General features: G+C 42.8%; 1 pseudogene; it reads right to left on the reverse strand.

The window, feature by feature from the left end:
• Window positions 1-16,133: 16,133 nt before the first annotated feature.
• Window positions 16,134-16,786, reverse strand: LOC112309145 (PRELI domain-containing protein 1, mitochondrial-like; annotated as a pseudogene).
• Window positions 16,787-26,102: the final 9,316 nt, after the last annotated feature.

Here is a 26,102-nt window from a genome sequence, read left to right on the forward strand (position 1 = left end):
AGTCCAAAATAGTTTCCCACCCTTGGATAATTATTTTGTCAGAAATGAAACCTCTGGTGTTCCCTGGCCTCATTTTGATACCTGCCATCCTTCCTTTCCCTCTTTGGAGTCCTATAGTAATGTAATTAAAGTCCCTGGAAAATGTCAGCCGAAACCAAGGTTTCTGCCGGTTATAACCTATGAAAAATGTATTGGATTTAATATGTTTGGTTTGGGAAATCAGTTTTCGTCCACTATAACCAATTGTCCATAATAACCATGTCTGTTGTAAGTGGTGTGCACTGTAATAACCCTCATATAAAGGGTAAAATGAAAGACAAACCATTTCAGATGGTAGCTGGAGCCGTATCAATATAGATCACTGCCTACGTGTATCAAATGATTGATGGCCATTTTTAAGGCTTTTTCAATTCAATGCCAGTGCCGTCTAATGGCAGTAAAGCACACAGTATTTGCTGATACCCTTCCTGATAAACCGTCTGGTTGCCAGTGAGAACAGCTTAAGGAATGAAAAGGCACCGGGAGCCATTTCTTTCAAATGATCCATTCCCAGTGACCTGGCGGGAGGACAGTCCTTGTTGTAGGGCATGGAACAAGCTGAAAGCAGGTGGCGGGTTTGTGGGAGGACATGCCCCCTGGCCAGGGAAAGGGGGCCGTGTCAGCAAAGCTGCACGCACAGCTGCAGGCCCACAAGTCTGGCACTGCTGGTAAGGAGAGGCATGAGATGCGACTTTGAGGGAGACTGGTTCTGGCTCTCCTTTCATAACGACAGCCAACACTGATACACACAGCTGGAAGCTCTTTATACTTGTTAATTCATTTACTCCTCAGATAAAACCCATGAGGTCTGTGTTCCTATTAGTCCCATTGTTACACTTGGGAAAATGGAGGCACACAGAGGCAAGGTGACTTGCACAAGATCGTAGTTAGTGAGTGGTCAAGTTAAGTATAGCACCAGGTACCCTGGCTCTGGAGTCTGAGCATTTAGCCACTAAGCTAATTTACCTCTGAGATTACAGAACTGCATATGATCTCACATGTGAAATCTGAAATGGGCAGAGAATGGAATGGTGGTTACCAGGGACTGGGGGAGGAGAAAACAAAGAGGTGATGGTCAAAGGGTACAAAGTTTCAGTTATGCAACACGAATTTTGGAGACCTACTATGCAACATAGTGCCCATAGCCTAACACTGTATTGTCTCCTTGAAATTTGCTAAGGGTAGATCTTACTATCTTAAGTATTCTTGTAATATAAGCATTACCACACATAATAATAATAATAATAGTAATTAAAAAAGGGAATGAGAGGAAACTTTGGGCCCTGGTGGATGTCTATGGCCTTGATAGTAATAATGGTTTCACAGATATAATTTTGTCTCTAAATGCATCAAGTTCAATGTATACATTGAGTATGTTCAGCTTTTTTACGTGCCAATCATACCTTAATAGTGCTATCTTTTTTAAGGTATTTTATTAATTATGCTATTACAGTTGTCCCATTTTTCTCCTTCATACCTCTCTGCCTGGTACCCCCCATTCCCTCCAGCATTCCCCCCCTTTAGTTCATGTCCATGGGTCGTACATAAAAGTACTTTGGCTTCTCCATTTCCTATACTATTCTTAACCTCCCCCTGTCTATTTTGCACCTACCACTTAGGCTTCTTATTCCCCATACTTTTCCCCCATTTTTCTCCCTACTCCCCCCCCCCCTGCTGATAACCCTCCATGCGATCTCCATTTCTGTGATTCTGTTCCTGCTCTAGTTGCTTGTTTAGGTTGTTTTTGGTTTTGGTTTTTTTAGGCTCAGTTGTTGATAGTTATAAGTTTGTTGTCATTTTACTGTTCATAGTTTTGATCTTTTTTTAGATAAGTCTCTTTAACATTTCATATAATAAGGGCTTGGTGATGATGAACTCCTTTAACTTGACCTTATCTGGGAAGCACTTTATCTGCCCTTCCATTCTAAATGATAGCTTTGTTGGATACAGTAATCTTGGTTGTAGGCCCTTGCTTTTCATGACTTTGAATACTTCTTTCCAGCCCCTTCTTGCCTGTAAGGTTTCTTTTGAGAAGTAAGCTGACAGTCTTGTGGGAACTCCTTTGTAGGTAACTGTCTCCTTTTCTCTTGCTGCTTTTAGGATTCTCTCCTTATGTTTAATCTTTGGCAATTTAATTATGATGTGTCTTGGTGTGTTCCTCTCTGGGTCCAGCTTGTTCCGGAATCACTGAGCTTCCTGGACTTGAATGTCTAGTTCCTTTGCCAGATTAGGGAAGTTTTCTTTCATTATTTTTTCAAATAAGTTCTCAATTTCTTGCTCTTCCTCCTCTCCTTCTGGCACCACTATGTTTTGGATGTTGGAACATTTAAATTTGTCCCAGAGGTTTCTAAGCCTCTCCTCATTTTTTGAATTCTTATTTCTTCATTCTGTTCTGGTTGAATGCTTAGTTCTTCCTTGTGCTCCAAATTGTTGATTTGAGTCCTGGTTTCCTTCCCTTCATTGTTGGTTCCCTGTATGTTTTTCTTTATTTCACTTTCTATAGCCCTCACTTCTTTATTTTACAGCTGTACTCAATATTTCTCCGAGCATCCTGGCTACCAATGTTTTGAACTCTGCATCTGATAGGTTGGCTCTCTCCTCATCACTTAGTTTTTTTTTTCTGGAGTTTTGATCTGTTCTTTCATTTGGGCCATATTTTTTTTGTCTTGGCGCACCTGTTACATTGTAAGGGGTGGAGCCTTAGGTATTCCCCAGGGTGGGACAACTCACTTTGCAATGTTTGTTCTTTAACTCCTTGGTTGGTGGACTTCCATACAGTTTGATTTTCTGGCAGTTCTGGGGTTTTTTTTTTTTTTTGCTTCTAAATTGGTTGTAATCCTTCTTTTGGTTGTGTGAAGAAGCTGAGTGTATCTACCTACACCTCCATCTTGGCTGGAAGTTGGGTTTTCTTTTTTAATGCATGGATATTTAAATGTCCAATCAATTCCATTGATTTCTTGGAATAAATGTTGAAAGTTTCATTAAGCTGTATGTTGCTGACATCCTCACCCACCAGAACCTGCTAATAGCCTTGTCTTAGGCAAGATGCCTTCACTTTTCTCCCAACCCCTGCTGCACCACCATGGTGCCAGCACCAATCTTACTCTTCCTGCAGAAACGTGCACCACATGTGACCGTTCAGACCAGGCTGGTTCTGTCCACACACACTCCCATAGGAACCTGCACCTCTCCTGCACAATGCATTCATGTTTTACTTTAAACAATTATTTGCATAGTTATTTTATATTAGTCTCAGAATTGACTGAAACTAACTCCTGAAGGCAGAGATCATTTGTCCTATTCATTGCTTTCTTCCCGTGACAGCCCAGTGATGAGCCTCGTACACAGTAGGGTCCAAGAAAATAAGTGAAATGAATAAAATGCTTCAAAACTGAAAAAGAAAGGAGGTATTTTATCTGTCCTTCCTGCCCTTTATCCAGTATGAGAAATGTGATAAATCCTCTTCAAAGGGCTTACTTTCCTTAAAATATCCATGTCTCTGTTAAAGAAATGAAATTTCACAAGAACTAGGACCCTCCAATATGAAACCAGGGCAACTTTCAAAAGTCTCAATTCCAGACACACACGCACGTGCACACACACGCACCCCCAGTGGGTGCCCCATTAAACCAACCATGCCCACACCGCTGCTCTTGTGTCTTCCGAGAGGCTTCCTTCTTCCCGGGGAGCGTGCATCAAAGGGGTTATCCCAGTGTCTCGGAGGAGTCCTCCTGATGTTCACTTGCTTTGGGAACACATGCAGACACTCACAGTTTAGCACAGGGGCCCTGTCTTTTCAGCTGTCTTTTAATCTTTGGTAAATGAACAGCGTGGAGAACGTGCAGGTGACAACCAGCTTGGCCGAGGCTGCAGGGATGAAAACTGTGTCAGTGGAGTCCCTAAAAGTCCTCCAATGTGCTTGAAGCATATAAAGAGAACCCTTGATCCCGGCTCTCAAAGGGTGCAGGCAGATCAAGAAGAATTAAAACTGATGGTGTGCCAGAAACCACCTGCAACAGAAGGTCATTACTTCCCTCGTTAAAACCGCCTCAGTTCTGGGGCCTGATCTGAAGCTTAATTGAAATGTTTCAAATAGTAGATTATAACGAAGATGAGACGTCCCCTGTCCATTTCATGACCTTTGCTCAGAAAGTCAGATTGGTAATAAGGTACCAAAAAAAAAAAAATCTGAGTGATTGCCTGAAGACAGCCAAGCCTCTTAATGATATGAACTGAGACACTTTTCCTGGCAAGGGGGGTGGGCGGCTGTCCAGGATGCTGAAGGGATAGGAAGGATCAATGGGAAAGCAAAGGGATCTGGGGCTCAGGATCCCAGCCATTCCCCTGGAGTCTGCTTCTCCGTTACCATCTCTGTGACCTCGCCTTTTCTGAATAGGAACGGAGGGACACCAGATACAACCCTACCTCTGGGATCATACTTGTCCGTTGTCCCAAACGTTATTCTTGTGGTACAAAGGGTCCGTCACCCTGTCATGCTTCTTTTGCAATCTTTCTATCTAACTTGTGTAATCACACATGACCCCCCTTGATAGTGAAGATGAGTAAAGCCCTCCAGGTCTGCAAAGGATGGTGGTGCAGCAGAAGAGGACCCTGTCAGGAGATAGCTCAACGGTGATCTTATCAATTGTTCTATATCCTGAAAAAAATCACAATGCTGCTGCCTCTTATGCATTTCACATGATAATAAATTGCAAGTCATATTTGCCCAGAGATTTGAATGCCTTCTGGCTCTCTTCCTCTTTTTGGTATGATTATCTGTCCTGGCAATAAAGTCCATGTTTGAAGTCCTGTGATTATCTCGACCTCCAGCTGGCACATTGTGAAAGCCACTTGTTTGGGGATGTTGTTGTAGTAGGCGATATGAAAGCTTTCCAAAAGTTTCTATATCTTATGGTCGTTTCTGCTTTGGACCCTCCTGTCGACCTAATGCATGTTTTAAGTTTCTTACGTGATTGCTCAGATGCTGGTCTTTGGGGACCCTCTAAGATCTCTGTATGCACAGTCTGGTCCACAGCATCAAGATCGTGGGGGCCCTTGTTAGAAATGCAGAGTCGCAGGCCCCACCCCAGGCCTAATGACCAGATCTGTATTTTAGCAAGATCCTCATTTGGTTCACAGGCACATTAAAGTTGGAGAAGGCCTTTAGGAGGGAGAATCTCTTAGCTGGGTCAGGTGGAGGAATCGTATTGACATTCTTTTGTGCAGAACACCTTTCTAAAGTTGGATTTAGTTGACCCAGTGCTTGAGTAGGCCCAGGGAGATGCTTTGCTTCTCTTGCCCAGTTCTAAAGAGAAAGGGCTAATAAGTATTCCAACAGCTGGAGTCATTTTGCAATCAAGACCCAACCTAAAAAGACAGCAGGCCAGGCAATGGGGCTGGCCTGCCAGAGCCGTTGGATTAGAGCTGCTCTGACAGCCTCGGAGAAAGCACCAGTCGTTCCTTCTGACTTGATTAAACTTTTGTGTGGTGGCAAAGTTTGTTTGAACTTCACTAAGTCCTCCAAATAAAAAACTAGCTTGGACCATCTGGCTCTCTAGGGTGAAATAATTTGATTCAGGTCAGGCAATTATCAATAACTGTTTTGGGACAGTTAAGAATGGAAACTCTTAGTCCCACCTGCTCTGTCTTCCCTCTGAAAACAATTACCCCCCCCACCCCCAATTAACCTTTTGAGTGGAAAGTTAAACTGAGAAAGTTAGTTTTATTTTTACATCTTGCTTTGGGTATCTGATTCTATCTCATTTAATCCTACGATAACTTTTCCTTCAGAATTTACTATTTGCTCCCCTAAACAAATATACACACACCTACCTTGTTTTTTTTTCCTTTGCTTTCATTATTGTCTACATTTTTCCTGTCTTTGAATTTCTCCTTTGCTCCTTTCTACTGAGTTTCAGATCCAAGATGTTTTGGGGTTCTTTTCATCATATTTAATTTTTCTACCAATGTATTTATCTATTTTCCTTTTCCATTAGTCCTCAGACATAACTGAAAAAGCATTTATTGAAATGTTGAAACAGACTCTCCTGTTGAGATATAACCTGATGTAATTTAAAATATTTCTGTACCTATTTTCAAGAACCCCAATGTTCTCCCCCAGACTCCAGAGTTTTGGGGTTCCTTGTGCAGGTGTATCCTCTATGGAAGCTTTCTGGGACTGTGAGTGAGAGCAGACAGAGGCCGCTGCACTTTTGAACTCCAAGCCCGAAGCCCCCAGATAATCTCAGGGGCAAGTCCTGCAGTTCTGCCAGGTGCCTCATTTTTCTCACCTGAAAAGTGAGGCAAGTGTGATCTCCTTGTCCTCAGGAACGTGAGAGAGCTAGGAGCGTGCAACAAGGCCTTAGAGCTCTTATTCTTCAGAGACAAGAGCCCTGAGCCTAACATTGGTCACGATGCCTCCACTCCTCATCTCCTGGTCCCTCATTCAACCAGGGGTTTCACACATGGAGCCCCGTTATAGTTCCCTACACACGCCAGGCGGTTTCATCCCTCCCATGTTTGTGTGTGCTCTTTCTTCTGTGGGATAAGCCTTTTCCCCTTGTCCACACTATCCATGTTTCAAGATTCTTTGTCAGCATTACCTTCTTTGAGCATCCTTCCCTGATTTCCCCAGGTCAAGTTCACTACCTCTTTCTTTGTAACCTCACTGTTCATAACATGCTTCTTCATCATTGAATCTACTACCTACACTGTATTTACTTACGTTGTTTATATTTTCCAAATTTGCTTCTCTGTCTTCTCAACTAAACATGAGCTTTTGGGAGTCAAATAGTGTGACTAATTCATGTCTATGTTTTCAGGGCCTGGTTTGGCAAATGATTGTGGAATAAATGAATGCATGGGCTTCTAGACCAGGCTGCATTTGATTGTTTTAAAGAGTGTTTTGGATAGAGCTCTTTAGTTGCAAGCAACAGAAACAAACTTGAACTTGATTAGGCAAAGAGGGGAGAATTTATTGTAAGAGTTCCAGGGTGTCTCATGGAACTCAGAGGTAGGAATGCAGCCAGACTCTAGGATCAAAATGGAACTGGAAACTTAAAAGAAATAGGGATCTCTTCATTTCTCAATTCTGCTCTTATTTATTCACCTGCTGTCTCTCCTCCTCCTCCTCCTTCTCCCCCTACTCTATCCCCTTCCCTCCCTTCATCCATCCCCAATGGGCTTCTCTGTTTCTTAGATCACATGAAGAAATTCTGTTACGTGTCCAGATACTTAGTTTGATAAACATTCCCTTGGTTCCAACTCCAAAAACCCACTAGAGAATCTGATTGGCTCAGCTGGGGTCAAATGTTCACCTCTGGACCACTCCTCTCCAGCCAGGGAGAACAGCAGGTCACAAGGAAGCAAAATTTCAAAGGAAACTTCTATTTTATGAAGCACTTTTGTGGACATTCTCTCATTCATTCTTTGCTACCCTTTGGGGGTAGGATGGGTTATTCTGCAGTGGCACATGGAATGGTCCACAGACTGGAAAGAGTGGTTGTAGAAAGAACAGTTGGGAGCCTGTCAAAATAATCCCATGTCTAATCCACCACTAGACCCTGTTGGCTCAGCCTATCATACACCTCTAAGATGCACCGATTCTCTCCATCTCTACTAACTACTCTAGCTTGGCTGGTCTTCTGTCACCTGAACACTGTGATAGCTTCCTAACCAGTCCATTTCTGTCTACTTGTCCCCGCCCATTCACCTTTCAGACACTGCAGCTGGAATGATCATTTTGAAATTAAAACCTGATTATGTCACCCTTCTGCTTCTCATCACTCTTAAGACAAAGGCAAACAGGCTGTTGTGACCTTATGTGGCCTGGGTTTGGTCTACATCCCTGCAAATGTCTTCTCTGAGTCTTTTGAATGTGTGATGCTTCCTCCCACCTCAGGGCCTTTGCATATGTCTTTAATTCTGTCTGGCAGACTTCTTCCCATCCTCCATCCTTTGGGACTCACTAATAGTCATTTTCTGAGGGAAGCATTCCCTTATTTCTTTAATTTAAGCCAAATCCTGTTATTAGTATCTTCAGAGTCCTACATGCATCTCATTACCATGGTTTTAACCAAATATTTTTTCTATGATTATCTAATTAATATCTGCCCCATTACTGGAATGTAAAGTCCATGAGAAAAGGAATATATCTTTTTTCTCACCATTGTATTTTCAGTATATATCTCAGTGCCTGGCACTCAATAAGTATTTGTTAAACAAGTAAATAAGTGAATGATGAAGTGATTGAGAATCGGAACAGTGATAGTGGCACCAGGAACGGGAAATGTGGGAAGGATGCACGTAAGACTTGAGTCCTGAATTTTCTCCCAGTTGGTATGAATTATTTTGGACCGTTTCCTTAGCTGTTTTTAGTCTCTATTTCCTAACTTTTAAATGGGAAATGATACCACTTATCCCCAAAGAATAGCAAAGAATGAATGAGAGAATGTACATAAAAACACTTTATTAAATTAAAAAAAAAAACACAACTGCCTACCAAGCAGAACTTATTTCTATTTTATAATTCAGGAAACTTGTCAAAGAGTCAGGGAAGCATTGAGTTGGGGTGAAATCTTAGCAGTCCTGGCTTCTGTGGGGCAGCGGATCGTGCAATTCTCTCATTGCAGGGAGGAGAGGTGAGAGTCAGACACACCAACTTTCCAAGCTGGAATGGGCCACTCTCAGGGTTAGATGAGGAACTCGAGGTGGGAGGAATGAGTGTTACTTTTGTGAGGCTCAAACTGTGATATTTTAATAGATCCAATTTTTGATGAAATTACTGAAGTTTCCTGAGCAAAAGTACAAAACCCTTGGGAGTTACTTAACTGGCATTTCTAGTTCTTGAGAGGATTTTACGTCCACTTATGGAAGAGAATAGAAGTATTTATTATTGTGAAGTTCTTATAACAAGACTTTTTAAAATGTGAAATTTATAATCTTATTGCTATATTCAGCATTAAATGCAAATAGGTCTTGATTGTGAGTTACACAAAGGATTGTATGTTATTTTAATCCCCATCTTTTATTAGTGTACTGCAATAATTGTTGTTAGCATCCCCAAGCACAGGAGGGCGTATTCCGTCCCTCTCCCTTCTTTCCCCTGCTCCCTCCCTCCCTCCCTCCCTTCCTTCCTTTCTTCTATCTCTTTTCTTCAATTTCTTTTTTTTTTTGTATTTTATCCAGTAAGATCTTATTTACCCAAAAAGGCCGGTGCTAGAAGTAGCCACGAGCATTTCATTCACATGTTATCTCATGGGGATATGGTGACAGTTTTGCTTTAGGAGGTTATTAGCCAGGGAATTTACTGGCCCAACAAATATTTATTGAGGTCACTTACTTTGAACAATGATTAAAGAGGAAGGTGAAGGGCAAGGAAAATGAGGGAGGTGAGAGTAGACAATGGCATCCACCGGGAGAGGGATGAAGACCCCCAAACCCACCACCATACAGAGTAGACCTAGAAGCATAATCTCAATAATAATAGCTAAAACTTTCCCCCATGGGCCAGGCATTGCTCTCAGTGCTTTTTAATTCTCAAAATAACTTCCATCATGGGTGCTATTATGGCTCCTATGTGTTAAATGATCATGTGAGAAAACTGAGGCACAGAAGAATTAAGCAATGTCCCTAAGGTGGCTCAGCTAATAAAAGGTGGGGCAGGGGAAAGCAGGAGGCTGGGAGGCCAAACCCTGTCTGAAGAAAACTGCTAACCTAGTTTTTGAAGTGAATGTCATTCTAAGCAGCTTTCCCAGCTCAGGCTTTGAGATAGTCTGTCACGAGTCACCTGTACTTCCGACCTGGAAATGGGCACGTTCATTATCCGCTCAGCCTTTGATTTGGGAGAGTAATGTGCAGAGAGAACTATTGGGTGGCTTCCACCTGCCAGATTCCCTGGCTATATTTATAGTCATGTTTGTGCATTAATATTTTATACTTAGCTAAATTGTGCACATTGCATTTAAGACCAGGTTTGCCTTGTTTAAAAACATCCAAATTGGGATTAAGTATTCAAGCTGTAATCCCTTTAGTGGGCGTCTGTCCATTGGATTTGTATGACATAAAGAGGGTTATTGAAATACTGTAACTTCAATATTTTTTATCCTCTATACAGAAATGACTCTTAAGTGAATTTAGAAACTAGGGAAGAGATTGGACAGATACCAACGAACAGAGCAGCTCTCATTATTTTTGAGGCCAGTTATAGCAGAGCCTGCATCTGTGTAAGCTTTTCCATCTAGATTCTTCCTTTAAGCAGTAATATGCTATGCTCCTTGCTACAGGATAGTGAATTCCCCTGGGGTCTCTAATTTCTCCCTGTTTGTAATGGTGTTGTTCTAAGTTGATACAGTTTCCCTCACTCTTTACCCTTGAGCTGTTAGAGAATTTGGTTCATTCAAATCTAGAATATTTCCAGGAATTTGGCAGGGGTGCAGTGGGCTGGGGCTAGGATGGGTGACATGCAACATTTGTATTTAATTGAAGAGTGTGCAGCTCTAGTTAGTATTCTGCAAATATAGAATATGAATAATCACATAAGACACTTACTAGTATAAAAAACAATAAATTTTATTTTTGTGGTACATTAAAATCAAATTCAGATAAAAATTTAAAATCATAGCATATCTAGAGGAACCATTTGATAGCTATGTATAAATCTGGTTTAGAGTTGTGCGAGCACAAATTACGGAACGCCAGAGCCGGTTGATTTAGGCTGCTTTCTCGCTGACATAAATAATGCAGACTGCCACAAATATTCAAGTACACTTAAGTGAACATAATTAAAATATTGGAATATATTTTAAAAATAAATAATTAAGTAGTTAGAAGTATCTGCAATACAAATTCAAAGCGATAGTCATATGGTGATTATATTATGCAGTTTACCCAGTACTGTTGCTTTTAAGGGCCCTAATAAAATTTGCATTTAATAAAAATTGTAATTCTGTAATGTTTGGGGATATGGACAGATTCTATTTCAAGCACAAAACACAACCCTTGTCTCTCGGATCCATCAACAGATGGACTGAGAACAGACATTGTCAGCTCAGCTGAGCAGCTTGCTTGCTGAGACACCGCTCACACCCTTCCCCATGTTTCAAATGCCATGTTGGGAGTTTAGTCTGCCTGTCTCCCCTTCTAGATTGTCAGCTTCCTGAGGGTAGTGACCTCTGTATCTCTGTGTGCCCAGTGCTGCGTATAATGCTGGCAAGTAGCAGGTATTTAGTAAATATTGTGAGTCAATGAATCAAATCAAAGAATGACTATTTCTACCCTTGCTCCCTGTTCTCAGCATAGTAGTAGGCCAGGCACACTACTGCTCAGGAATTTGCCTACCCCCCTGTCCCCTATCTGGGGGCTCTTCTCCCAGAAATAGAGCTCACTCTCACACCTTCTTTACGTCCTTTTGCAATGTCATCTTCTCTGTGTGGCCTCCTCCGACAACTCCATTTGAAATAAAATTGCCCCCACCTCAGTACGCAGTTTCTAGTTCCATTTGCATCGCTATGTGAGATACTACCTACTTTACCTGATTATTTTGTGTACTATCCTATTGTCCTCACTCATAAAGGCAGGCTCAGAAAGGTCAGAATTTTCTGTTTTGTTCACTGCCATATCCCCGGCTCGCAGCACAGTGTTGACCCATAGTAGATGCTCTACGATAACTTGCCTCATGAGTGAATTAATGAATGAGTTGACGATGGAGATTGCCCCGAAGTATAAGGTTAATGAGGGTGAGTGTGGGATGTATTTGGTGTTTTGGGGCACACAGAGTCGGATCAGACACGTGTGCAGTTTTCTGCCCCACCTGCCCCCGATGGCTCCTTATGTGAAGATGGAAACCCGACATTTTAACTAACGCAGAATGCTTGCTGAATGTTCCACTGATTTCTTGGGAGACCTGAATCTGCTCTGAAGCCTTGGCCCGGACAAGTAACACTGGGCCAAGCAAACAAATTTACTAATCTGTCCTGGGCAGAATAGATTCTTAGCCTTCCTGGGGACTTTGCTCAGCAGCTTTCTCCCCAAGGTGTTCCTTGTCGTTGTCCTCGTCTTGTGTCCTTCTCCACCCCTGAACTTCTTGGCAGCCTTGAGACCTCATCACAGCGTTATCCCCACCCCACACCCGCAGGTCCGCTAGCACCAGGGCTGCTCAAAATTCTGGGTCTGCTGCCCCTGTGTGATCGTGAGCAATACTGAAGATGAACAATGGTGGTAAATTCCTTGCCGTCCTCTTTTGTTGAGAGGTGATGCTGCATCTCGGCTGGTTTTGTGCCTGACTTTGACCAACAGAATTACAGTGGCCATGACGGCGTCAGTTCTGGGCCTCACCTTTAAGAGAACTGGCAACTTCTGCTTCCTCATCTTCGAAGCCCCAAGCTATCATGTAAGAAGTCTGGCTTTGCCCTGACCTGGTGTGGCTCAGTTGGTTGGGTGTCATCCTACAAAACGAAAGGTCACCGGTTTGATTCTTGGTCAGGGTACATGCCTGGGTTGCTCGTTTGGTCACGGTGTGTACGAGAGGCAACTGATCGATGTTTCTCTCCCTTTCTCCCTCCCTCCCATCCCCTCTCTCTAAAACTAAATAAAATCTTAAAAAAAAAAAAAAAGCCTGGCTTTCCTGCTGGAGAAATCATGAGGAGAGAGACAGGCACTATAATGACCCCACCCGCCCCAGCCTTGTCGCCGTTCCCAGCAAGGCACCAGTCCTGTAAGTGAGGCACCTTGGATGTTCTAGCCTTATCTGCTGTCTAAAAGACCCAAGGGAGACCACCAAAACTGTCCCGTTGAGCCCCAGTCAACCCACAAAACTGTGAGAAGTAATAAATTATTGCTTTAAGCCACTACATTTTAGACTTGTTTGTTACACAGTAATAGATAATTTAAATAGTCAAGTTACAGAACTTTTTTGAGCTCTTATTTTCTTATCTGGAAAATGGAGACGTACCTCTCTCTCTTCATGGGGCTGCTGTGAGCTGTATGTGAAGTACCTAAGACAGTACCTGGCGACCCGATCATTCAGTAAACGCCAGCCTTCTTCCCTTCCCTGGGCAGCGCCCTGAGCTCCAGGCAGGTCCCTCCAGTTTCATCACTCATCAAAACTTCCCTCTCTTTGTCCAGCCATTTCCTCGTACAATTTATTTTGAAGGAGACAACTTAATAAGCTCATCCCAGAGGATATGGACAAAAGCTTCATTTGTTAGTGCTTCAGGGCTATTTACATTAAGAAGAAGGCTCGCTGAAGCACAAATCTCTTTCCCAAGGATTAAAATTTTAGCTGCAGATTTCAGGCTCAGTGAGGACGAGGAGTGCCGGGATGTGAGAATGTGAGAGGAGAGTTCTGGGGAGAAAAACATGCCTTCTGGGAGCCCCTTTGGCTTTCTGGTTTGTAAGCCCTTAACCTTAGGAGAAAACAGCCCAACTCAAGATTCAGCCACACTTAACCCAAGGGAAGCTTCTGCTTTCTTCCACCCAGTAACCATAACAGCTTTACTATCAGGCATCTTGATTACACTTATCCCTCCCTTAGCTTTAAGCCCTCGGCAGACTGTTTGGATTTGCAGAGTGCTGCATAACTGGAAAGGACGGCAGACTCCACTTTGCAGCTCCCCTCTAGTATTCAGTTGTGACACCCCCAGTCTTCCCCTGGGTGTAAAGGAGGTAGGAATGGAGGAGGCTTGGGTCGGAAAATGACCTGCCAAGTCCCAGCTGATCAGTTTATTTTTCTAGACAGACCTTTTATTTTTTGTTCAGGGATACCAGTTCTGTTTTAGAGAATACACGTAATATCCTTTCATTCCTACCCCTATTTTTATTATAAAAGCAATGTAACAATGTTAAAGAAAACCTTTTCACACCCAAATAGGAAAAAAGTTGCCTTGATAAAGATCAAGGTCTATCTTCAAGTTAAGTTGATGCTATTCAAATCTGATACAATTGTGAATAGAATAGAATAGAATAGAATAGAACAGAATAGAAACAGAATATTTCTAACATTAACTTTTTTTGTTGTTGTTGGTGTGGAGGATGCATAACAGAGGACAATGAAATACCCAAAAAATAGCACAAAGTTAGTGAACTTTATTCAGTTACATTTTTTTAAATGAAACAAATATTAATCATGATTGAGGAAACTGGGAATAGTTTGAGAGGGCAGAAAACAAAAGAAAATTAATAACATTAAATAAAAGAACAAATTGCAAAATGTATGGATAATGCACCAACTACATAAGTGGTCAACAAATAACTATAAACTGGCTATGTCTAAAAGCATGTTTTTATATCTATGCATAATAGAGAAAAGGGCGTAAAGAGATACATTGTCTAAGGTCATTTCAACCTCATTCTTCTTACAGAAGGATGTTTTGGTTTTTGAAATCAAACTATTAAGCTAAGAAAGAACATTTTAATAATGGTTTGCAGATCTGTACGCGGTGGAGAACAGTGGCTCTCTCATCAGCCTCATTGTCATCCAGTGAGGAAATGCTGTAGACTTTTCATTCCTTGCCTTGGACAGTGTAAAAATCCTTTCCTCCCAGGTAGAGGTGATGACGGAGTGTGATGAAGTTAGGGTACCTGGGTTTAAGGCCTGGACAAGTTACTTAATTTCTTACACCCCCATTTAATCTCTACAATGTGGGGATTATAGTCTTGTCCATATTTACCCCAGTGGGTAATTCCCGCATGAGAAAGCAATGCCCTTGAAAGGGGGGAGTCTCACCCCGAGAACGATCTTGTGGGTGCTGGCTGACCCTGTCACTATGTTAATATGGAAGGTGGATGGCAGTGGTAGCTGGCCATGTGAGGTGTTCCAGGCTCTCTAAGAGCTTTCATCCTGCCACACAGCCCAGTGAAAGCTGGCTGCTCAGTCAGAGATGGGTTTTCCTTGGAGCTGAAGTGAATAATTCCAATTTGGTAGATGGACCAATTTGTCAAGATATTTCAAAAGAGATAGTTTCTTTTGTCTCTGGGGATTGTGAAGGGCATATAACCCAAGGCTTTTATACTAATTATTTTAAATAAGAAAAGTAAAAACTAGTAAAAAAGGGAATAATGTAAGGCAACAAGTTACCCATAGGTAATCACCATTAAAAGTTTCTCTCTTTAGCTCGTATCATAGTCAGCACTATAATTTTAGACAGTGTACTTCAACCTATTGGTCTATGAACTTCGGGCCACATCTACGGACTCCTAGCTATGGAACATGGGGTACCGAGCACAATTGCAGTGTTACTCACTCCCCATCCTCCACTCCATCCTTGGGTTTTGTTAGTTACATTGGTTTATTACAAAAAAACACTTTTGTAATTTTCATTAATATACTCACATACGGAAACTTCTAGTTTTTGATTTATTGAAATTAAATTTCTAGTATTTTCTGCTATGAAAAATGAGATTTATTTACTTACCTGCTCTTGTAGCTCTTCTCTTTTCTCTCATTTTGGATTATGTCATTTTCACCTTGTTAAAGTTCATATTTGCACTCTGGTGAATTATCATGTTTTCTTTACTTAGTTTGTAGTGTGATTAATAAAATTAAAAACAAACGAAAACAGTCCTATGATTATGCAAATATTTACTGTAAACCAAGGAATCTGTTGTTAGACCTAAATAGAAATAAATTAATCCCAGTCACCAGCCTATTTTCCTCAAAAAAGAATATTCTTAGTCTGTTAAGGTAAAATGGATTACTTTTTAATTTTTTGGAACTCAACAAATATTTATTGAATGCCTACTATGAGCTAGGTATTGTTCCAGGTACTTGGGACACAGCAGAGAACAAAAGAAAGGTCCCTGCCCTCCGGAAGCTGACAGTCCAGCATTTACAGCCCCTTTGCCTGCATGCCGTCTGCGTCCCTGGGCAAGTCATGGCACCTCCCTCCTCAGCTCTCCCTGTGGGAATAAGCAGGCCCCACCCAGATATACGTAAAGTGTCTGGTGCTCTGTAGATACCAAACACACACTACCCCCAACCCACCACTCAGACAGCAGGCCAGGCTGGAAGTTGACTTTTAATAATAAAGTACAAGCGGGGAGGACAGAGGGAGAGCAGCCAGTGGTTTGGTGCGCCGCTGCTCCAGGGCCTGGGCTGGCTACACGAACTGCTGCCACTGCGGCTGCTTCTTGGTGGCTGCCCTGCTGGCAAGGTCTTGGCCTTCTCTGTGGCTGCCAGTGCCATCTCCTTTGCCTTCTCCTTGGCTTCCTTGGCTGTCTCAGGAATGGTTTTGGAAGGGGCCTCACCTTGCAGCTCGGCCAAGCTGTATTTAAATCCCTCCATTGTCTTGGTCACATTGCTTTTGAACTGGGTGAGATCAAATTCCTGGACAGCTCTGGAGATGCCAAATGAGCTCGAGGAGACTCAGGCTTCCCCGTGGATTTCCACCCATCCTCACACAGTGAACACATGTCCCCCCACCACCATCAGCTGGATGTGGTCGATGTTCCAGGCGAAAGTGGCCATGGTCTGGCTCTGTGGGTCCACAGTAGACTCCTCCAGGATGTACACCGAGTGGGCAACACTGGCAGGAAAGAGTCACTTGGCCCCTCGGCCCAGCAGGGCAACCTGTAGGTCTTGGTCAGGAGGAATCTCTGGGACAGGAGATTCTGGTCAGGGGTCACCTCCTGGTGCATTATCTCCTGTCAAGACAAGTTGGCTATAGGGATTAAGGTGCTGCTTCCAGAAGGCAGCAAACACTTGGTTCTAGGAACTGTGGAGCACGCACTGGCCCAGTAAATACTTTACCATCGTCTTGGCTGGGGAGAGATCGGCACCCACTCAGCATCAGGGATGCCGAGTCAGGGCAGGGCTGGGGGAGGGACATGCAGAGATGGATTTTTCGTTTCTTCATTTCTTTTTCAATCATACTGCTCATTAATTTAATGGGTCTTTTAAATATAAAGACTAATGCATTGCCTTCAGGTCAGAGAACTTTTCTTGTATTATGTCTTTGGTTATCTCCTCCCTTCTGTTAGTCTGTCTTATACTTTGAGAATTCCCATTACTCAGTTACCCTGCAAATCTCTCCTTTTTCCTCATATTTGCTATCTTATCTTTTTGTGCATATTTTGAGAGACTTACTGGAGTTTGCTACATTTCCATTTGTTATCTATCACACATTCAATTATGCAGATTGTCCATTGAATTTCTTATTTAGACATTATGCTTTTCTAGTTCAAGGATCCTTTTTTCTCCTTTGAGAATTTAAGAAAAATAGCACCTTGTGTTTGGTTGTTGGATTCATTGTTCTCTTGAACCTTTTCTAAAAGTAATTAAAATTTTAAACAAAGTTATCTTCCCTTTTCAGAATACGTAATCTCTGTTTCTTGGCAGGCAAATTGCTCCCCCTCTTTTTTTCATAATTTCTTTAAATATTTAGTAATCCTTTGGCCGTGTCCCCATATATAGTCCCCATAGATGACTCTTATGAGTCATCTAAGAGTTTTTAAAAGTTGGTTTTCACTTTAATGATAATTTTTAAAAATATCAGTTGCAGTTTCTGAAACACCCCCCGTGGCAAACAATGTCAGAACCTTCATTTGCATTTGTGTTTTTCCTATGGCACCCGTGTGGCCTGTTACCCAAATAACACGAGAACCCTCTGCATGCGTACAACTGGCACAGGCAGACCAGTGTGGGGCAACAGGATGGGCACAGGGCGGTATCAGATCTTCACATGGTGCCTGGGCTCCCGTTTGAGAAACGTGGCTTCAGCATGTCTCACTCATGGGAAGGTGACTATATAATTTTTTACTCAAACTGGGACATTTTTGTGCATGAAAGGAAAAGTATTAATAATTTGGTGGGGATTATAATATAAGGAACTGTCTGGGCAATCCAGGATGATTGGCTATTCTATTCAAACTGAGAAGCTTTCTTCTTCCAGTTGTCTCTTTGGCAGCTGTGACCGAAGTCTGGAGTTATCTCTGGCTGGTATCTGCTCCTACTGTGCACAGTGCCCAGTCCAAGTACAGGACCACTCTCCAGGCAGATTGCTCTTGTTCTCTAGGGAATTTTCTCTAGGCCTCGCCCAGAAGGCAAAAGCCACTAATTGTTAGTTGATCTGCAGGAATGGGGGCGGGGGAGGGGGAATTGCCTCATTGGTTCAGCTGTTCCAAATGTAGTTATTTTAATTAATTACTCTCATGATTTCTCACTCCCCACCCTGCCATCTCCTCAACCCCTTCGGCTTTGCATTTGTTGACTCTGAGCTTGGAACTTGTCCAGGACTTCCTTACAGTTTCCTCGGTTCTCACTTCACCATCATTCTAGTTTCATGTGCTTTCTGTCTTCCAGAAATGCCTTCATTTCTAGTCCACTGATGCTGCATTCTACTTTTCCTGAACAGTATTGGTTTCATTACTTTAAAGCACCTCTTTTCTATCATTTCTTTAGGGTCTTGGGAGGAAGGAGAGGCAGAGGTCTGTGCTCAGGCCGCCATCATGAACCAGATCTTCCTGTTCTACGATTTTGAATTTGAAACTGAGTACAGATGTATCTGCTCGCCTGGCTACATACAACACTTCAAAGTAAACAATAAAGTAGCACTGGAAGTCCCAATTAAGAGCTACCCCTTTTTTATTCTGTCTTCTCCTTCCCTAAATAAACTTCTAACCCAATATGTTATGAAGGTTCCAATTCTCAGGAGAAAATTTTCTTAACTGCAACTCATTCACTCTCTAGTTCACTGTCTTTAAAGATCATACCTACCCTGAATTAAAGAAGGAATAGTTAAGTGGTTTAAAATAGCAAGCTGTTTCTTGCAATGTCCTTCAGACATGTAAGAAAAGAGTCAGAAATTGAAAAAAAGTAAATACATGTTGAGAAACTACCACAGTTTGGGGCTCAGTTGTGTAGGGAGTACGAACAAGTATAACATAAGATTTTTGCCCTCCACATACTCATTACCCAGCAGCGTTGAAAATATATGCAGGGGAAGTTTGGAGACAGAGTAAACTAGGTCACACCATTCAGAACCTCTATGTCAGGTCCAGAGGCCAGCCCTCCAGGGTCATGATTTCACCTGTTAAGAGCTCTCTGTAGGCCTGGAGGCTCATGGAAGGCAGCTCAAGGCTGTGAGACAGACTCTGACCTTTGAAGAGAGAGGAGGAGCTGGACTGGTGGAGGAGAAAGGCTGAACAATCTATGCGAAGAGGATGCTGTGGCCAAGAGCCTGGAGGCTTCTGTGTGCCCTGTTTGGTTTGTGGCTTGCTCAGGTGAGCACAGATTGTCCATGTTGTATCAGGGAGGGTAAAGGTTAACAAGCAAGAGGGCTGGGACCTTGTGAAAGTTCTGGAATGTGGGCTAAGGTATTTGAATTTTAGCCTAGCCAGAAGATTTTGAAGAGGAGTCCATGATTAGGGTTGTGTCTCAGAAGGCTACAATGTGTTTAAGAAATGTTTATGAATCCAGGTTGTGAAGAATGGGAGGAGAAGGATGGTGTACCGACCAGATAGAATGATAGCTACTAGTTAATTATATTAATGGTATTAATAGAAAAAAGTTACCAACCTAGGTTATAATGTTAACAGGAAGCTTTGGGAAGTAAAATAGATGACAATATCAGCAATTTCTTAGCTGCAAGATTCTCTTACTGATAAGTCAAAAACTTTATTGAATTTAAGAATTAAAATAAACTTTCAAGTTTATTGTGACTGCCGGAGCACTTTAAGACTAAGGAATATGGATTTGTCCTATCATATCCGAGAGGGACTCTAAAGGAACTTATTCCCGAAAGAAAAGTGTGTGTATGTGTGTATATTTGGTCTAATGATTTAATAATTATTTAGTTGGGTATGACCACCATATTTGTCATGTTATGGTGCCTTGTTTGTTAGCAGAATATAGGCTTTTGGCAGATGACAGAAAAATGGGTAAGGCCCACATTTTAAAATGGATTTTAAAAGTCTTGTTGTTTACCTTAATTACAGAAGCTGTAAAGAGATAGAGGAACTCAATCATTATAAATTAAGTTCTTCTGGAATCAAGACGAGAGTTCCGTTTCTGAGAGCCGAGATCTCACCAGCTGTGGATTTGTAAAATTAGGTTGGTGAAAATTCCAGATGGGTTGAGGTCCTTTGCTCCGAGGGGATTTCACGGAGATAAAGATAGGTTTCTCCTCCTTGAAGAGCTTACTATCTAGCTGGGGTATAGAAGCCAATTTTATTATACTCTCTGAATGGAGTTATTCTTATGCTGCAAGCATATCCTACCAACAGGGTGGTCAAATAAAGCAACTCACTTGCCAGCTCTCTTCTCTCCCATCTGATAAGAATGCAGAAGTCTTCTTGTTGATTTTCCTGAAGCATCTCCTCTACTGTCCTCTTCCTTGGTAACATGCTGTTCTAGTTTTATTTTTATTTTTTATGACACAATATTGGTTGGACTCAGACCAAAGGAGGTAGGTGGCTGACCTTAGGTTCATATCCTGCTGGATCTCATGTAAGGTTTGGGTCCTTCTTCGGGTAGTTTATGAATTTGTTGAGCAGCCAGGCAAAGTAGGTCCTCTATTTGCACTGGCTGGGAAAGCAAAGCAACAGCAGCTGAAGGCCACTACGTGCAGACCTACGCCTTTGAACATGACTACGCCGTGTTTCCTCATCCAGAACTCTGGGTGTTTCCTTGGCACTCAGAACATTCATTCATTCATCCATTTACCAAATATCAGTTCAGCACCTCTGTGTGCCAGGTACTAAGGACATATAGTGACCAAGGTGTAATCACATCCTAAGGTGGCTTTCAGTAAATGAGGGAGGTAGGTGAATGCTGTGTAGTGAACATACAGGGTCTGGCACAAATAATGCCCCTGTTTTATTACAAAATCATAAGCATGTAATTCTGTAACATAACAATGTCACACTCAGGCATTCCATATTTTAGGTGAAATGTTCAAATTAAAGCTTTAAATTGTTACACCCATATTATTATTACCCTACTAACCACAATCAAGCAGGCATTACTTCTGCTGGACCCTGTATGTTGGTTTTGTCTATCCAGCATTCCTTCTGCCCTCTTTTTTTGGTAACAGCCTCCTCCTTGCTATGGGAAGTTCTCCTTTCCAATTCCAAGTGGTCTGGATGGGGGGGGGGGGTGGAGAACCAATTATAGTAGTTCTCTTCCACCCCCATGACACCATAAAAAGTTGGGGGTAGATAAATCAGACTTGACCACGAGACCTGTGGCCATAGTGATTATCCCAGGAATAAACCTGTAAACTCAAGCCAGGCCAATCACATTAATTCCCCAGAGGTTAATATGTGGTTGCCTGGAGAAAGCAGCACTGTTTTCTCTGAAGTCATTGGGATGATGTAAACCCAGTACCCTCCACAGACAGGCTCTCCCCCAACCCTGCCTGCCCCCCTGCTTTCTACTGCACAGGGGGTGAGACCCACACAGAGTGCAGTAGAGCCTGTAGATAGAGAAACAGAGAAAGAGAATGAGGAGAGAATGTAAATTGACCACATACTTTGAGGCCAGCTCTACCCTGGCCGTTGCAGTTGCCTGAGATGATAAATTCCCCTTTCCCCCCTAATTTGAGTTGCTTTTCCATTACATATAGCCTGAAGAGCCCTAACTAACACATAGCAGGACACTTGCTGATTGTAGTTAACGTGGCTTCTGCAGGAACCAGGCCTGATCTGGTCCTGCAGGATGAAGGAGGTCTTTCTGGAAGCAGTGACATTCAAGCTGAGGCCAACCAGTGCTCCAGGAAATCTGGAGCTGGAGGAAGGGGGAGTGGGACAGGTATAAGAGTTTCAAGCAGGAAGGATGTCTCATTCGAACACCTGGAAATAAGCAGTAATGGTCCATTTGGGGAATTACAAGGACTCTGGTCTGCCCGGAGTGAAGAGTGCACAGATAGCCCGAGGCCAAATACAAGTCTTGCCCAACAGTGTTGGAACAATCACTGAAACAAGGACTGCTCTACATCCTCATGGAGCAAAGGGAGAAGAGAAAGATGGTTTTTGCCTTCAAGGAGCCTATAATTTTACCAGGGACATTGGACACAAATATACACAAAGTTAAGTCACAACATACAGCCACAATAAAATGATGTACCAATCTGTAACTGTAAGATGGACAGGAAATGCAAGAAAGGTCTAAGAGAAAGGTCATTGGGGATTCCAGACAGCAGGAAACTCTAGGATGGGACCTTAAAGAAAGGGCAGGGTGTGGGTGGATGAACAGACATCAGGTCCAGGGCGGGGAGCCAGTAAGGAGACCAGCTGGATGCTTTGGGGGTTGAGGTAGAGAATAGTGGGGAAAAGTTTGGAATAGTATGTTACAGCCCATTGGTGGAGGGCTTGAATGTGCAATAAGGAGTCCTGAATTCTTTTGAAGGTAAGGAGGGGTGAGAAATAAGTCATGTTAAGGAGTGATTTTGTGGGGGTATGCGGGAAGACCTGGGCTAATTGGAGGCAGAAGACTGAACATACTCAATCAAGGCCTAGACAAGGGACAATGAGAAAGGATGGAAAGCAGATGCTCTGTGAGGACGAAATAGATGGGCTTGAATTCCTAGGTGGGGGAGGGAAGGATGAGAAGCACTGCCTGCCTCTCAGGCAGATGGACTCTTGGTATCCCAAGAGAATGGGGTCTTCCACTACAACCCTTGCACCCAGAATGGTCACCTACTTTCATTCTTGGGGAGAATATGCAGCTGTTGCCTCAGCAGCAGCAGTAGCAGCATCGTTGGAGAGGGGTAGCACTGGATGGCAAAAGTGATTATGCAGTGAGGCATGACATTGGAATCGCTATAAGTTACACCTTCTGTGTCAATATGCAGAACTGGTTTGACTGAATTCAGTGAAAAGAACACCTGAATTCAGGAAGACAGCACATTTTCTGGTGTGTTAGCATGACACTAAGGACCCTGTGTAAATGCTTTTGCTTTTTTTTTTTTTCCTAAAATAACAGTTTTGTTGTTACCCAGGCAAGTCAGAATAGTGGGCTGGTAGAAAGCCAGGCTAACAAGGCCAGTTCCTTCTAGTTACCCTGATGTGGGTCAGCTGGACTCCCTAGGTATCCCCCAGGGGCATTGGCTCAACAAGTGTGTGTTGAGGGTCTGTAAGTGTCTGTCAGTGTACTGGACAGAGTTGGGGGTATTGAAATGGATACAGCATGATTCCAGCATCAGAGTGCTCAACCCAGCAGGGTTTGGGGGACAGGAAGTCCTACTTTCAAATCTCAGTTCTGCCATTTACTTGTTGTGAGACCTTCACCTTGTTAATCCCCAATTTTCTTACCTAGAAAATGGAGATAATAGTATTTTTGATGATTGTAAAAATGAAAAGAGACATTTTTGTGTATTGTACTCAGCATAGTGATTGGCACATATGTATTCAGTAAATGCTGCCCATTTATCATGCAACATGGAGGGTGGACTTCCCAAGATATGTATGTGATGCTATGGCAACACAGAAGGGGAACAGTTAGCCTAATTTCAGGGAATTCAAAACAGGCTGCCTGCAGAAGAGGACATGTGTGTTGAACATTGGTGGTGGGAACGGAGGAGTGAAGAAAAGAGAGGAGTGAAATTGTAGGCGGAGGAAAACAGCAGTGCCTCTTAACACACTGAGGCTAGCGCAGGGCCAATTCACTGCGCAGCTGGAAAGGCCACTCCAAATGCGCCATCTCGCTGAGAGTGAGTCCCACTTTCACCCTGGATTCCGAACGCACAGAGCGCCATCTCCCACCTGTGTCTTGTTTCTGTTCTTGGGAAAGGGAGCAGCTCCGTGCTAGATCCCACCCTCCTCCAAGCCACAAACTAGCTTGTGTCTTTCTTACTCGTTCTCATCAAACGTGGTACTGACTCCTGAGGGCAAAAGAGAGCTTGGAAGAATTGTGCTAAGGAATGTCCCCCAGTTGTCTTGACGTGGTTTTTACAAACCGGAAACTGGGCAGTTAGTAAAATGTCCTGGTACTCACAGAGCTAGTCTTTCTCTAGGCCCTGAAAGCATTTCACGTCTTCCATCTATTGCTGTTGATGCCCTGCAGGAGGTTTCTTTGGGATCCTATTGTTATGCCTGAGTTCCAGATGGGACAATTAAATATGGACAGTCGGACTGCTATTTTGGTTGCCTTCGGAAAGAAAATTTACAGTGCTTGCTTGTCCTTTTCAATTTTCCCCTAGTGGAGCTGTTCCCCCTTCACCTTGGAGGAGACAGAGCCTTGGTGCTGGAGGGAGCTGCTCGCTGGGCCGGCTTCAGCAGGGGCCACGCGTCCCTCTGGATGAAAAGCTCAGCGGAACTCTAAGTCATTATCGTGATCAAGGACGAAGGGAACCGTTTCAGCGTGTAAATGCAGATGGTCTCTTGGTTTCTGTGATAGATGTGTTCCCGGTGCCAATGCAGCAGTGTGTTGAATTCTTTTTAAAATCTGAAAGACCTTCAGGCTCTTCTCTCCTTTTCTTAAATCCATTTCCCTGTTGAGATGAAAAATGTAATACTTTTCAGCTTACTTCAGACTTTCTTCAAAAGTATTTCTGGAAAAGGATCCTTCATGTGGAGCATATGAAAACTGTCAGGGGATGGGAGACAGCGAGGTTTTAAAAACACATTAATGGACACAGCCATTATGCTGTAGGGAGTTCCCCCAGAGAGCAGAAATATACAGGCTTGGAAGTTGGGGGGAGACAGACTGCAGAAGCTATGGATTAAGAGAGGAACATAGTCCAGAGATACTGAAAAAACTGGATACATAATGAGATAGGAAAATAATGCTGGCCAAGATAAAGAAGACTGCCAAGGTTTGCCTTAGGAGAGTGCTTGAAAATATAAGTTTTGGAGTCTGACAGGCCGAGTTCAAATGTTGACTCTTCTATTTGCTAGCTGTGGCATTAGACAAGTTAATTTGTATGTGACTCAGTTTTCTAGCCTACAAATGGTATGCAGTAAGTATTCAATAAATACTTTCTTCTTCTTCTTCTTCTTCTTATTATTATTATTATTATTATTATTAGCAGTGGTAGTGTTATTATCACTAACGCAGGGCACAGATAGATTCATGGACTGTTTCTGAGGCGGTGGCCAGTTGTACTTCCCGTCCAGGTGTACACGTGCGGCACTTTGTCATCCATGCTGGCGCCCTTCTCTCTGGATGGCAGTGGATTAGCACATGCCCTCCCATCCCTGGGATTCCCTCACATACCTCCAGGTTCTTCTGTGAAGTGTTTGCCAGGGCACCGAGCTGCTCACGGAGGCTACTTGTGTGCAGTGGGCTGTGTTCTATTAGCAGCAGGGGCTCCAAGGAGGAGGTCCTGGGATTCCTCTTCTTTTCATTAGTTGCCCTGACCCTCCTCAAGGGCTGTGAAGCCATGGGCTGGAGGTATGTGCTATGAGCAAATCTAAATCATGGGCAGAATTTAACTCGGAAAATGAGCAGTTTAAAAAATCTCCAGAGGGAAGAAATGGTGAGCAACTTGGTTTCTTTTGAACTCTCCCCATTCAACCTCTAGAAAAGGTGTCATAAACCTCCGCAGGAGTGACTAAGAGCTGGGACAAAGGCAAGCCTGTTAGAGAAGTCCCCGTAACTCCAGGAGCAAATCTCTTTTCCCCCTCCCAAATAACACAAGAACATTACATGGCATTAACAAGTTTCCCAGGACAGGAACTTCTAGTTTATTACTTGCTCACATTGTCATCAGAAATTAATTTTGTCCCTGAAAGACAAATTGGCTGGTAGCTTATGAAGTTAAATGGAAAGAACAAGTGCGCATCTGTTTCTTCTGCATTTTGTCTCCTTGGTGTCTTACATATAAATGAATCAGAGTGTTCAAACTTAAATTAAGATCTTTGGCTAGATAAACAGTTAAAACTGGTTCCCATAGCTACCTCTCACACATAGCTGTGATTGCATTATAATCCCCTAGTAATCAGCTCTAAATGAAAGAAAGATGATAAGGGTGCTCTTTGCCGTTTTCAGTACTGATTTTTATTAGCTCTCAATCAGTCCGGGACGCGTCTGTCTTTCATCACATTGTGGTAGTGTTTGTAGAATCATTAGAGCAATAAAGTGCAAATCTTACTGAGGTGCATTTTTCTCGAGGTGTTTTATAGAAGGAAAA

Source organism: Desmodus rotundus, chromosome 3 (assembly GCF_022682495.2).
Source record: "Desmodus rotundus isolate HL8 chromosome 3, HLdesRot8A.1, whole genome shotgun sequence".
In the NCBI taxonomy this organism is placed as follows: domain Eukaryota; kingdom Metazoa; phylum Chordata; class Mammalia; order Chiroptera; family Phyllostomidae; genus Desmodus; species Desmodus rotundus.